Source organism: Staurois parvus, unplaced genomic scaffold, assembly GCF_062004578.1.
Source record: "Staurois parvus isolate SC_StPar_1 unplaced genomic scaffold, SC_StPar_1.0 ptg000198l, whole genome shotgun sequence".
NCBI lineage: Eukaryota > Metazoa > Chordata > Amphibia > Anura > Ranidae > Staurois > Staurois parvus.
The window spans coordinates 2913847-2929063 of record NW_028317994.1 but is presented as its reverse complement, the minus strand read 5'-3'; the positions used below and the strand labels follow the sequence as shown (position 1 = coordinate 2929063).

General features: G+C 40.0%; 1 protein-coding gene across 13 annotated transcripts in view; it reads left to right on the top strand.

The window, feature by feature from the left end:
* LINGO2 (leucine rich repeat and Ig domain containing 2) overlaps nucleotides 1-15217 on the top strand; it is a 2046252-nt gene that overhangs the window by 1792101 nt on the left and 238934 nt on the right. The window lies entirely within an intron of this gene.

Sequence of the window (15217 nt, the reverse complement as noted above, 5' to 3'; positions counted from 1 at the left end):
ATGAAGGCAGACTTTTCCATTGAGAAATGAGTCTGTGAAAGTTCATGCTAGGGCAAACAGCAATTTCTTCAGAGCAGAGACAGGTATGAATGTGCAAATCCATCTGCTAAAATCTATGCATGGAGTTGCCTTGGGTGGGATTGTTTTACTTAAAATTGACCATAGACATAAAAAGGTTTTTAGACATTCAGATGCTATCTGATCCTCAAACAATACCCTTTGGAGTGTAATCATATTGCCCAGGCTTGCATGCTTATAAACTGCACATAATCTGATTGAACATCCCTAGCAATTAGCCAGGAAAATCCAATGTAGACATTCCACTATTTTCTGAGAACAGTCAGCCAGAGGCACGAAATCTGGCTGCATTTAAATCCACAGCTAAATGTATATACAATGTAATTGACCCATTCTGCGTCTTTTACATATATATATCAGTAACAGTGGCTACATTGGATACTTTAATTAGAGGGAAATTTTATTTCTATATCAATTTCTCTCCTTGCCTGAAAGCAGCAAGCAATTCCACGCCATGTTTACAGTGCCTACAGTGCAATAAAACACGTACTTTTGTTATAGGAGACCGCGATCCTTGCCGTCACTGTGTCATCAAGCCACAGCTACTGCCTAGCTTAATTTGGAGCTGCACACACACGCTGACATAAAAATGGACCTAATGTCACATAGCTCTTGGATACAGCTTTCACAGACATTCTTCAGAGTATTTTTTTTTCTGAAAGCCAATTTGTGTAGTAACCGTTACATCAGCCCCTCTGTAATCATTGCTGTGAAGCTGACATTGTAAAGGAGAAGGCTTCTTTAACCCTCTGCATAAACACTGCAGCTCATTAGTGTGATGGCTCTTCAGCGTGACGTTCAGCACTGTTTTCCATCCTTTGTTGCATATTAAATGACTACAATATAAAGTATTCTTGTCAGTGTTAAAACTTAAGTTTAGTGAAACATTTTTTTTTTAAATCAGCACCAGGGACAGTACTTACATTTAATCAAAAGCATCCCTTGCGTGACTTCCATGTTCATTAAAATCTTTGTTCCTTCCACCCTTAGGATACTCCTGCAACTGGTGGTGACAGAGTCAACATGAGCAACTGGACCTGTCACTGTCAAAATTGCAGACTATGCCCACCTTTTCCTCCCCCCATGTTCCATTCATAAAAGCTACACAACTTCTTCCCACAATGAAAAGCAATCTATAAATTGAGAATGGGCAGATGAATGAAAGACCTTGCTCCTATATAAGTGATTTTAACCCTTTGGCGCCAGAGCCTACCGGCCCTTTAAGGGTTTCAGAAGCCGGGAGGCGGGGCGGGGTTTTAGGGTCATGTGACCGTCGTGATTCGCTGTCACGGCGGTCACAGGATCGGGAAAGGTCCCGATTGAAAGAGGAGAGCGGGACCTTTTTTCATGAGTACTGGACATGTGTGCTGGGAGTGCGCAGGTCAGGCGCTCTCAGCACATATGTTTTTCTTAATTGCACGCAAATGTGCGGCTGCTTGGTGTCAAGGTTTCCTCCAGGTACTCCGGTTTCCTTCCACACTCCAAAGACATGCTGGTTGGTTAATTGGATCCTGTCTCAATTGGCCCTAGTATGTGTATGTATGAATGTGTTAGGGGCCATGGATTGTATGCCCCTTGAGGGTTTGGGACTGATGTGAATGTACAATATATATGTAAAGCACTGCACAAATTGACGGTGCTGTGTACCTGAAATAAATAAATAAATCCTCCAATATAAGGTTTATCTACAGCCCTCCCTCTACAGCCATTCAAAGTGGACAATTTACACAACATTTCTGAACATCTATGATATGAGATGCACTTGTTTATGTAATAATTAAAAATAGGTAGCTACAAATACTGTAGCTGCTGACTTTTAATAAAAAAGACACTTACCAGTCCAGGGATCCAGCTCTGTCCTCACCCAGGCTGGTTCTTCACTGGCCTGTGGGTCCCCGGTTCTGCTACCTTGGATTTGAAAAGCCAGCCGTGGCTTTACAGCTGGCTCCCCATTTTGCATGCACAAGATGCCCTGCACTGGTCCTGCAGTCTCCTGGGATATGTGACTTGTCCTAGGAGGTTGTAGGTGGGGATTGGTGGTGAACTTCTGCTCTGTTTGCCTAGGTTTGAGTGGGTAACTGCCAGAAATAGGAACCCATTCCCAGAAGAAAGAAAGACCCCAATAAGGTGAGAGGTCGGAGGGTGAACAGAACTGCACGTTTTAGGTGAATTTCCACGTTCAGAAGGCAGGTTGCGGGGATCTGATGTCCCACACTACACAGCATAGAGCAGAGGGAGCCGAGTGTTATCTGAGACCTGGGTGGAGTTAAATGACACAACCTTTCAATACACAGTTTCATAGGGAAACATGCACAGCTGAGGCTGTCAGTCACCTGCTGTGTGCTGCAGAGGGGAGTGGGAGTGTCTCCCTGGATTGTCTGATGTTGACATAGACTGTCATAAGTGACAGCCGATAGCATATTAATGACAGAAGAGACATACATTGCACTAGGTGTTTTGGGTTGAGGCAAGTACACACTATTGAAGAATGCTTGGCTCATTTTTTATTCCAGGGGTTTACAACCACTTTAAGGTGTGCTATAACAGTAGTCAATAAAGACAGTTGGAAAGTTTCAACACCTGGCAGAACTGCCACAACACAAAGAAACATTTAAACTCATGCATGTGTACAGCTCTATCTGCAATTTTAAAATCAAAGATGAGCATTACTAGATGGTCATGGATTGGCAAAAACGTGGTCTAAACCCCTGATTTTGCCACCTATGTGAATGAGGCCTTCTTTTCAATGGTGTGACCCAGGTCTGTTAGATTCTTTATAACATCCTTGCGAGCTCTGTTCATCTGGCTCTGTATATCACTCAATGTGAAGCAGAACATTGGCAAGTAAAACACTTAATATACACTAGCTGGGAGACTATTTCCGCGTATTCATATTTCCTTCAGGAAATCAATTGGCTTAGCAGAATCTATTCTTTTGGGCTGTTCAGATTATCATTTCACATCAGCTTGGATTAGCTTTGAAGCTGCAAAGTAAAAAATAGGGCTTTTTTTTCTAAATCCTGTTTTGTAAATATTCTATCAAATAACATGTGCTTTGAAAATACCAGATAGCTATTACCATATTCAAATAAAAAATAATTGCTTGTTTATGTGTTTCTTCACATTGTGGGAGCTTTAAGATATCGCCGCTGAAAACGTACTTTGTGCATCCTCACTGTAATTTATCTTTGTCATTGAGAGAAAATAATAAGGAGCAGGAAGCTAGGGAAATAGATACCGTGCATGATACTTGCACACAGTGACATAGAACAACATACAGCAGCCAAATGTTTTATCTTCCAAATACATACAGACATGGCTTTAAACTGAAAAGTGCAACAACAAGGAAAAGACTCCTTTCAGATTTGAATGAACTGGATTTTAATTATAACACACTTTACGTTTATATCATTTTGATATCCCATAAGTGTATCCATGTATTATTTTCTTTCTAAAGATGTGGTCCACAGAGTCTCACTACACTACAAATACAATAGGGACTGTAAATTGATTCTGAACAGATTTCATGTCGCTGTCACTCACAATGTGTACAATGCTGCAATGGGGAGGGGGGGTAGATTAGATTTTTCACAGTTAAAACTGTAGAATTATTCTTGGCAGTATTAGAATTCAGTCTAATGCCTCACAACCACCCAGAAGTCACAATGATTAGTATTGTTCATGCCTTTAAAGCTGAACTCCAGGATAAGTAAATATTGTCTTAGGGCCAGTTCACACTACATGCATTTTAGTTGCTTCTTTGCTGCAGCCAAAACACACAGAAAGTAGGTTATATGATTGTCAGTGTCATAGTTCACATCAGCGCTTGTGGTTCCATATTAGAATGCATCAAAATTGCACTGGAACACACATGACCCTATTTAAATTGAAGAAAAAGAGGGGAAAAAACGAACCGGAAGTCATAAAAAACAGCATTGGAACGTGTCAAAAATGCATCAAAATTGCTCCGGAACATGCCAAAATGCATCAAAAACGCTCATGCGGAAATGTATATGGAATGCGTTTCTATGGTGTAAACCGGCCCTAAATATTCTTTTTTGAATCATGGAATGCTCTATGTATTCTTCCAAATCTGTGAGAAACTTTACCTCTGTATAGGAGCTTCCTGTAATAAAGACTAGTCACTGCTGCTCTGTCCCCTGGAGCAGGGTGACTGGTCTTGTCTCTATCCCTTCTTTAGTTTTCTATAGGCAGCCTGTAGATTGTGGGCTCCTATAGCTCTCCTCTCTGCGCAGGCTATGTGAAGCATAATGATGATGTCCTTGCTATTTTTACAAGGTAATATCAAAGCTTGCAAATTAATTTGTTGCACACAAATATATATATATATATATATATATATATATATATATATATATATATCCTTTGTGGATTTTAAGGAATATATTTAAAGCAAATTTATTGTGTCTGCAGTTCAGCTTTAAATTCAAATCCTCTCCAAAAATTTAGCCTAGGGAAGGGAAAAAAGTTCTGCCTGTTTTCTGTTGCAAGCAGAAACTGAGCAGTATCACTCTACTAGGAATACAAACTATAATTAAAGCTGAACTCCAGGCAGATGAAAAAGACACAAAGGAGTGGATTTACTGAAACCGGAGCTTGCAGAATCTGGTGCAGATGTGTATAGTAACCAATTAGCTTCCGACTTCAGCTTGTTCACTGAAGTTTTGATAATAAAACCTGGAAGCTGATTGGTTTGTATGCACAGCTGCACCAGATTTTGCATGCTTCAGTTTTATTAAATCAACCCCAAAGCATTGCAACTCCACACTTGTTAATATACTATTTTTTTTGCAAACAGTCTAAAAACTGAATTTCACCTGATATCATTTTCCTGCAGTACTGTATAGCTGAGCTCAAAATGGGAGAGGGAAAAAAAGGACAAGGAGTCATTCATTTGCACACAATGCTAATGTGTTAACAAGGAATATGCTGATAGGAAAAGAAAGCAGACTTGCAGAGAGATGAACTCATCAGTCTGCTCTTTTAAATGTCCATTTAAAGGCTGGGAAGGGATGAGCCCCATGAGCAGTTCTTAATGTGGTTCTAAAGGCAGAATGGTTTTACCTTATGGCATTCTATGCATTAAGGTACAACACCTTCTGTGTGCAGCTCTCAGTGCTGTGCCCAGGAGCAGGATTGCTGCCAATCACAGCCAGTGAGGAGGGAGCAAGGGGTGGGGCCGAGCCTTACCGTGTGTGTGTCAATGGACACACAGAGCCTGGCTTAGGATCAAGCCCGGTGGCAAGTGGCTTGCTGTAAGGACACTAAGAAGGGGGAAGGAGCACCAGAGATGGACCCCAGAAGAGGAGAATTGGGGCTGCTGTGTGCAAAACCATTGCACAGACCAGGTAAGTATAATATATTTGTATTTTTTTTTTTATATTTTTTGCTTTACAATCACTTTAACTGCAACAGATAAAAGCCAGGTCTCCCTTCTACGCCTTATTCAAAACAAAAAAAAAATATGTTTTGGGTGTTGTTAGGCTTTAAAGATGCCACAAACATCATCTTACTGCAAAGACTCCCAGCTTCTGGGAAAAATGCTTCAAAGTAGCACAGTAAAAACTGAGAATAGCACTACTTAAAAAAAAAATGGATGCATCATATTGCCTAATTTTCAAGGTACATTGCTCAGTAATTTACAGCTTACATTTATTTTAGAATCATTTTCTGTTGTTCATTTTTGTTCTCTTTTATACAAATATAGTTTTTGCACTCAAGCCTATGAGAATTGCAACTACAATCAGTGCATCATTGGTGCAATCTATGGGCTCCTGTATAGTTTACCCCCATCCCCCGGTCTATTCAAAGATCGAGATTTTTTTTTATGTGGCCTAAGGAAATAACTACTGTTGGACTACAAGTATGATGACCCTAAATATAGTATTAACATGAAACATGGTCCAAAAGGTGGACTATTTAAAGCTTTTTTGACCATACTTCTCCTGTCCCCACTAACTGCACTTCCGTGACCCGTTTTCAGCTGACAGTGGGCTAAAGCCTGTTGTCGGCTAATGCCATAGACACGGTTCAGGCTCTGAAAAGATCCTGGACCAGCAGTGAGCCACTGAGAGTCCGAGCCAGTCACTCCCACCCCCTCCATGGCTCAGCACTCCTGTAAGCACTAGAAGGGCAGAGCAGAGAGGTGGTGACTGACAGTCACTAGCTCTCTGCAGGCTAGGTTGAGTAATCAGCGGTGTTTGATCGCTCAGTTCTCAGTCTTAGAGTTGGCGTGGGACAGCTGCAGTTGGGATCAGTGCTGCAGCCATCTAGGTAAGTATGACTTTTTTTTTAATTCCCAAATTTCTCTTTTTAATTATATTGTACTATGTATTTTTAATTTTTTATAAACGGTGTAATAAAAAAAAAAAGGTAGACCTTTGTAGAACTTCTGACAGAGATTTTAAAATACCTTGGAACTACAAAGTCAAATGCTAAAAACTGGCCTAAACTGCAATAATGCATTTATAGTTTAAATTATTTAGATATTGTTTTGGGGATCATGATTGTATGTGTGTCATAAATCCAGCTTTTCTACTAGTGGTACATTAGAGACTTGTTGCTGGACAAGTTCAGGCATTCCATGTTTTGGCCTCTTTCATCATTGCATAATACATAACCATAACATTAGTAGTGAGGTTTCTACTTTGGTTTAGCAGTTGGAGGTTACAGTATTAATAGGTACCACACCATTTGTGCAGACTGTGAAGCCGCATGAGGGCCCTAAGGAGTTAGGGGACCATTTATACTATATGTGACCCAATCCAGATGATCCAGATACTGTTTGACCCCAGTTCCATGTTATGAACCATGAGAAAATGTATGATATCTATCTATCTATCTATCTATCTATCTATCTATCTATCTATCTATCTCAAAAATGCACAGTGACAGGGTAGATTCAGCTCAGTGAACCTATATGTATTGTTCTCAGTCACTCAATTGGCCAATGTAAACAATGTTAAAGTGTAAAGATATTAGGTGATATATTGATTTTAAAATGCTTGAAGATGTTTTTTCCCACTTTAATTTCAGCCCTGGGCTTTTTTGATGTATTAGAACTGATTAGATCTGATGCATCAAATACTGGTAAATTGCATAGTATTTATGGCCTGATTCATTAAAAATCGATATAGGAAAAAAGTACATGGGATGCTGAGAGATTACAAATGTTAATTATTCTGAATCTGATTTCATGCCTTTTAAGAGAGTACGAAGTTTAGAATGAGCCATAAAGAATGTATTTAGGGAGCTGTCCAGTGCTGAAATTGTGAAGGGTAAGCGTACCTTGCATAACACGCTGACACATGCCTTTTCCCCTGGTCTCTGCAAGAAAATCTCATAATTCTTTATGTTGTAGATGATTTGAAATCTTACATTTTTACTCTGAAGTCTGACCAATACTAGGGCATCCTATAGACTGTTCAGATTAAATGTGTGATGATTCAGTCTGATGCATGCTCTGAGATTAGGAAATGAAAATGTCTTACAGAATAAGGCAGTCCACTGACACATGCATGGAGATGCACACAGGGACTGTTATATTTCTCTAAATCAGTTCTTTAATCCCCATCCCAGTGCATGTGCTAGACCAGGGCTTAAAATTTAGAGTCTAGACCTACTAGCCAGGCACAAACCTTACACTCCACCAGTTGCCCCACCCAACCTTGCCCAGGTCCGCCTCCAACCCCACCCCGGACCATCCCACAACCTGCCCCTAGCCCTGCCCCCAACCACACCCCCTTAAAGCTTATGAAATTACATTTTTCTTTAGAATAAAGAGTCCAAAATATAAAACTGTACACAGTAATGTATATTCCAGCTCCCCTGTACTCCATTATAGTGCTATGACATGTATACAGTAATCATTACTGTATACATGTCATCACTATAATGGAGTACAGGGGGAGCTGGGATATACATTACTGTATACATGTTATATCACTATAATGGAGTACAGGGGAGCTGGGACATACATTACTGTATACATGTCATCACTATAATGGAGTACAGGGGAGCTGGGATATACATTACTGTATACATGTCATATCACTATAATGGAGTACAGGGAAGCTGGGATATACATTACTGTATACATGTTATATCACTATAATGGAGTACAGGGGAGCTGGGATATACATTACTGTATACATGTCATCACTATAATGGAGTACAGGGGAGCTGGGATATACATTACTGTATACATGTCATATCACTATAATGGAGTACAGGGAAGCTGGGATATACATTACTGTAAACATGTCATATCACTATAATGGAGTACAGGGGAGCTGGGATATACATTACTGTATACATGTCATATCACTATAATGGAGTACAGGGGAACTGGGATATACATTACTGTATACATGTCATATCACTATAATGGAGTACGGGGGGGGGGGGGGGCTGGGATATACATTACTGTAAACATGTCATCACTATAATGGAGTACAGGGGAGCTGGGATATACATTACTGTAAACATGTCATCACTATAATGGAGTACAGGGGAGCTGGGATATACATTACTGTAAACATGTCATATCACTATAATGGAGTACAGGGGAGCTGGGATATACATTACTGTAAACATGTCATATCACTATAATGGAGTACAGGGGAGCTGGGATATACATTACTGTAAACATGTCATATCACTATAATGGAGTACAGGGGAGCTGGGATATACATTACTGTATACATGTCATATCACTATAATGGAGTACAGGGGAGCTGGGATATACATTACTGTAAACATGTCATCACTATAATGGAGTACAGGGGAGCTGGGATATACATTACTGTATACATGTCATATCACTATAATGGAGTACAGGGGAGCTGGGATATACATTACTGAGCTCCCCTGGGCTATACATTACTGAGTAATGTATATCCCAGATCCCCTGTACTCCATTATAGTGATAAGACATGTATATAGTACTTACTCTTAGTCCCTCCAAGTCCCCCGCGGCAGTGGAGAGGGTGTCTCCTCTCAGTGGAGGAGAGCGGACCTCTCCTGCACCTGTCCCTTCAGCGGCGGTGCCGCAGAAGCCGGAGACCGGAAGTTGTAAACCGGAACTCTGCTTCATAATGAGGCTTGGAGCGCAGGTGCAGTCGCTCCATGCTTCATCTGTGCTCGCCGCTCGCCACAGAGGAATTTCCCCTTGCATTTGGCGAGCGTGCGAGTGGCTATTTCAAGCCCTGTGCTAGACTATAGCTTCACAGTTTAATTACAAAGTTGTACATGTTATACTAGCTCTGGACAATCCTTTGAGTACAAAGTGAGCAGTTGAAATATCTAAAGTATAAAGTCATACTACATTTAGGCCTTAAGCACCCAGGTTGTTTACCCATGTCTTCTAGGCACCTTTCCCCCCTGGCAGAAAAACCGATTGTAAATGAGTGTAAATGCGTCTAGATGCACTTAGGTGCATCAAGCACCTAGGCATTAATTCATTTCATTGTCCAGTAGACTAATAATTTATTCTGACCATTGAAATGAATTTGCATTTATGAGCATTTGTACTCATCAAACTTTTTTTAAATGCTGCTGCTCCTGGAAGCACTGTCAGTGTTTTTTTTTCCCCTGCAAATACACATAGTCTTACATGCAGGGGTTTTTAATGTAAAAAAAAAAAAAATGCTAGAAACTTAAAAAAATGTGCATGAGGCCGTATTGTTGTAAAGGCAACATTGTGCTGTAATCCATTAATACTAGCCTAGTGGAGGGGAAAGATTTGTGATAAACTACTATATACAAATCTGTGTGCGCTGAATTAAATTGGGATTAACCAAAACCAGTTGGGTCATGTCTAGTCTTTCATCTATCCTATTTACTGAAATGTCCTGTTCCCAGAATAAGTGTATTTTAGGAATATCACTGGCATGCATGGTTTTGGGAAATTCCTAACCTCCATTTGCACTCATTCATTCTTAAAGGTTACCTTTAGTAACACATTACATAATATATATGATATAAGATTGGTTTATTTTGGCACTTATACGATTTTATTATTTTTTATGCATTTCTCTATTGCATCAAATATATATATATTTTTTTAGATTGCTGTAGAATATATATTTTAAACTAAATATTATTATAAATTCACTGTGGAGCGCGACACACATGCATGTTATTAAAAGTAACACATTACATGTTGCCCCCATATTTAGGATGTAACATGAAACATGTTACTAGGTGGCACCCACCACTCCACTGATTGCTGGTGCAATGCTCTGCATTTTTTACCTGCAAAAATGTGCATTTATTTATTTATTTTACAAAAGATGAACTTAGTCTTTAAAATTACATCTTCTAATATCAAATGTAAACCTTTCTTGAGTAAGGATAGCTTGTTGGCTAAAAAGACTTCTTGTCAATTACAGTAAATATTTTTGTGAGAGTGGATTTCCCAAAATTTGTACATTGCAGTCCCACTTCACATAAGGGCATGCTGTAGAATGGACCATAAGCATGTTTTATTTCAATGCCCTGTGAACTTAAGTAAACCCTAAAACTGTATATTTTCAATATAGATGTCATAATGGCTCACTGTGAATCTGTTGCAAAGTTTCTTAGGCTGAAAACAACAAGCCACTACCTTGCAATCTGTAACATCTGTGTCAGCCTGCCATGCATGCTTCTTTACTTGGCTGATGATCTACCTACAGTTGTGTCCAAAATTATTCAACCCCCACTGAAATTGAGTGTTTTGGCCAGTTTGACATTGCTTTTGATCATTCAGTCATCTTGCTTACATTTACATTAAAGAGGCACTTGTAGGTCAGACAAATATAACATAACAGTTATAATGAAATAACCACAAATGTCTTTTCTGTGCTCACAGCATTATCAGTTTTATTCAACCCCCAAGTGACATTCAATCTTAGTACTTAGTACAGCATCCTTTTACAGTTATAACAGCTTTTAAACGTGAAGCATAGCTTGACACAAGTGTCTTGCAGCGATCTACGGGTATCTTCGCCCATTCTTCATGGGCAAAGGCCTCCAGTTCAGTCACATTCTTAGGCTTGCGCACTGCAACTGCTTTCTTTAAGTCCCACCAGAGGTTCTCAATCGGATTTAAGTCTGGTGACTGCGATGGCCACTCCAAAATGTTCCAGCCTTTCCTCTGCAACCATGCTCTAGTGGACTTGGAGGTATGCTTGGGATCATTGTCCTGTTGAAAGGTCCAACGTCTCCCAAGCCTCAGGTGTGTGACGGACTGCATCACGTTTCCATCCAATATCTCCTGGTACTGAAGAGAATTCATGGTACCTTGCACACGCTGAAGCTTCCCTGTACCTGCAGAAGCAAAACAGCCCCAAAGCATGATTGACCCTCCACCATGCTTCACAGTAGGCAAGGTGTTCTTTTCATCATAGGCCTTGTTCTTCCTCCTCCAAACATAGCGTTGATCCATGGGCCCAAACAGTTCTAATTTTGTTTCATCAGTCCACAGAACACTATCCCACAACTTTTGTGGTTTGTCCACATGGCTTTTGGCATACTGCAGTCGACTCTTCTTATTCTTTGGAGACAGCAAGGGGGTACGCCTGGGAGTTCTGGCACGGAGGCCTTCATTACGCAGTGTGCGTCTTATTGTCTGGGCTGAAACTTCTGTACCCACATCTGACAAATCTTTTCTCAGTTCCTCAGCAGTCACACGGGGACTTCTCTCCACTCTACGCTTCAGGTAGCGCACAGCAGTCGAAGTCAGCATCTTCTTTCTGCCACGACCAGGTAGCGTTTCAACAGTGCCCTTTGCCTTGAATTTGCGAATGATGCTTCCTAAGGTATCTCTTGGTATGTTTAACATCTTTGCAATCTTCTTATAGCCATTGCCCTTCCTGTGAAGAGAAATCACCTCTTCTCTTGTCTTCCTGGACCATTCTCTTGCCTTCACCATGTTTGTAACCACACCAGTAAATGTCTAGAAGGAGCTGAGTATCACAGTCATTTTAAAGCTGCCTAATTGGTGCTTATTATGCTTGATTGCTGCTCGGTGACATCCACAGGTGTTTTCAATACCTGATGGAAAGCACCTGTATGAACCTCTGTTCTTCAGAGTGGTAGTCTTTAAGGGGTTGAATAATTGTGGCAATGAAGAAACCACATAAGAACCATTTACTACTGTATTACATAAACAATTGATGTCATTTTAGTTGCATTTGGGTAGTTACAACGTCCTTGTAGGATTTGATTCTGAATACAATTCCAAATGTACACTATAGTCCCTAAACCCCTTTACAGCATTGGGGGTTGAATAATTTTGGACACAACTGTATATGACAGACAGCCAAATGAAGCAATCTATTTTATTTATTTCTTAAGTCACATGCATAAGAAATGATGGACAGTGGAGCTGATAAAAAAGTGGGCAATAAAAATGCTGTATCACCCAATATTTAGACATTATAAGAGGCCTAAACAGAAAAGACGGGGCAAATGAGAGTTTCCTAAACTAGAAGGCATGTACACATGAACAGATGTGTGAGGTTAAAAGGTAAAGCAATGTTCACACATTTCATCTGCATTTTCACTCTTCAATAAATACATATTTTCTGGTGATTTACAATATGTAAAAATAACATTTTCTTTTTTTTTTTTGGCAACTGAAAGCAATCAAAAATGAAAAGTACAGAGTTGAAATGTTATATTTTATATTGTTGATATTGTGTTGTATTTATTATAAAGTTAGATTGCTCATTTATATTCTATATGAAAGACAACATATCTCCCTACTACATGTATTTGTAGGTTGGAGAATGCAGACCCTTGTTTAATGTTTTTTTTCTTCTCTGGATTTTTGCTGTGAAAAGTGAAACAAATAACAAAAAAATAATAATACATTTGCTGGCAGAAAGATTACTGGTTGCTTGTAGTGGTTGCAAATTCTAGCAAAGGACTCATCAAGGTCACAATTAAAGACACCTTTAGGCGATAAAGAATTTCTTTTATGAATCACACTGTAGCCTTGCCTAGTCAAGATTATCATTAGACAAGATCAGGTTTAAAATAACTCATACCTCTCACAGTCCAAGTCAGTGGACTCTTCATTGTCAGGTTTCTGCTTTAGACTGAGAATGCTGTTTTTCCTCTTATTTTCATCCTTTGTCATTTGTCTACTTCATTCCATTCTTTCAATGTCCCTTTATACTCTGCTGTTGTGTTTCCGCACTGAGGATTCTAGTAAATGTACAGTATATTGACATATTTACTTGCCTTTCTATTACTATATTCAAATATGGCCCTATCTAAAAAAATGTTGTGTGGCACATGGGGGGAGATTTACTAAATCTAGTGTACTCAGAATGTGGTGCAGCTGTGCATAATAATCAGCTTCTAGCTTCAGCTTGTCCAATTAAGCTTTACAAAAAAACCCCCAAAAAACGGAAGCTTTGTGTAACTTTGACTAGCTTAATACATACACTATATTGCCAAAAGTACTGGGGTGCCTGTCTTTACACGCACATGAACTTTAATGGCATCCCAGTCTTAATCCCAATGGTTCAATACTGAGTTGGCCCACCCTTTGCTGCTATAACAGCTTCAACTCTTCTGGGAAGGCTGTCCACATGGTTTAGGAGTGTGTCTATGGGAATGTTTGACCATTCTTCCAGAAGCGTATTTGTGAGATCAGGCACTGATGTTCCCTTCACTGGAACAAAGGAGCCAAGCCAAACCCCTGAAAAACAACCCCACACCATAATCCCCCCTCCACCAAACGTTACACTTGGCACAATGCAGACAGCCGTTCTGACAACCACCAAACCCAGATACATCCATCGTATTACTAGACAGAGAAGCGTGATTCATCACTCCAGAGAACACATCTCCACTGCTCTAGAGTCCAGTGGCGGTGTACTTTACACCACTGCATCTTATGTTTTGCATGGCACTTGGTGATGTAAGTCTTGGATGCAGCTGCTCAGCCATGAAAACCCATTCCATGAAGCTCTCTACACACTGTTGTGCTAATCTGAAGGCCACACAAAGTTTGGAGGTCTTTAGTTATTGACTGTGCAGACAGTTGGTGACTTCTGTACACTGTTTTCTTCAGCATGCGCTGACCCCGCTCTCTCATTTTAGTGGCCTACCACTTCTAGGTTGAGTTGCTGTTGTTCCCAGTTGCTTCCACTGTGGTATAATACCACTAACAGTTGACCATGGACTATTTAGTAGCAAGGAAATTTTACGGATGGACTTATTGCACAGGTGGCAACCTATCACAGTACCACACTTGATTTCACTGAGCTCCTGAGAGCGACCCATTCTTTCACAAATGTTTGTAGAAGCAATCTGCATGCCTAGGTGCTTGATTTTATACACCAGTCGGCCAATGAGGTGATTGGAACACCTGAATCCAATAATTTGATGGGGTGTCCCAATACCTTTGGCAATATAGTGTATTTTTTAATGGGAGGCCATAGTTCTACTTTAAGTGTCCCCATCCAGATACTTACATAGGTTACGTTTTCACAGATCTATACCACCAGGCAAAAGAGGCACGTATGCTAGAGAGACTTAAAGCATTTTGCTTAGTATCAAGAAAAGGACATACATTATTTTTTTTTACAGAATATTAAATTACTTACATACAGAAAATCTGGGCAATGTCTGTCTTGTTGTTATGTAATGGCTTGAGTTTCATACAGGTTATAGTGGATATGTCTCGGTGCAGCTGTAGACAGGCAGATATCTCTTGACTAAACATTTTGTTTTGTTTTCTAGGGAGTGGGGAGGGTTAGGAGCTTTGTTGACTTTATTTCTGCTTGTGTCTCCAGTGTGGAGGTTCACCATTTTGGTCTGTCCTGGTGACTATTAGCACTGTTACAGAAAACAAAGAAAAATCCACAATTTTACTGTTGTCACTGCATTAGGAGGTGAGGGCAAATCTTACAATGTAGGGACACACACTCTGGTGACATGTTTTAGAGGTGTTCACATTGGTGATGTTTCCCCTCATTATCTATTTTTCTATTGTATCTCCAGGGAAGGAAGTAAACATCCAGAAAAAATTTTTTTTGGCCATAGACACATTCTTAAAGGGCTCCTTATATTCCACATCTTATCTAACATCGCCTGGATCTCGACACAGACACATCATGTC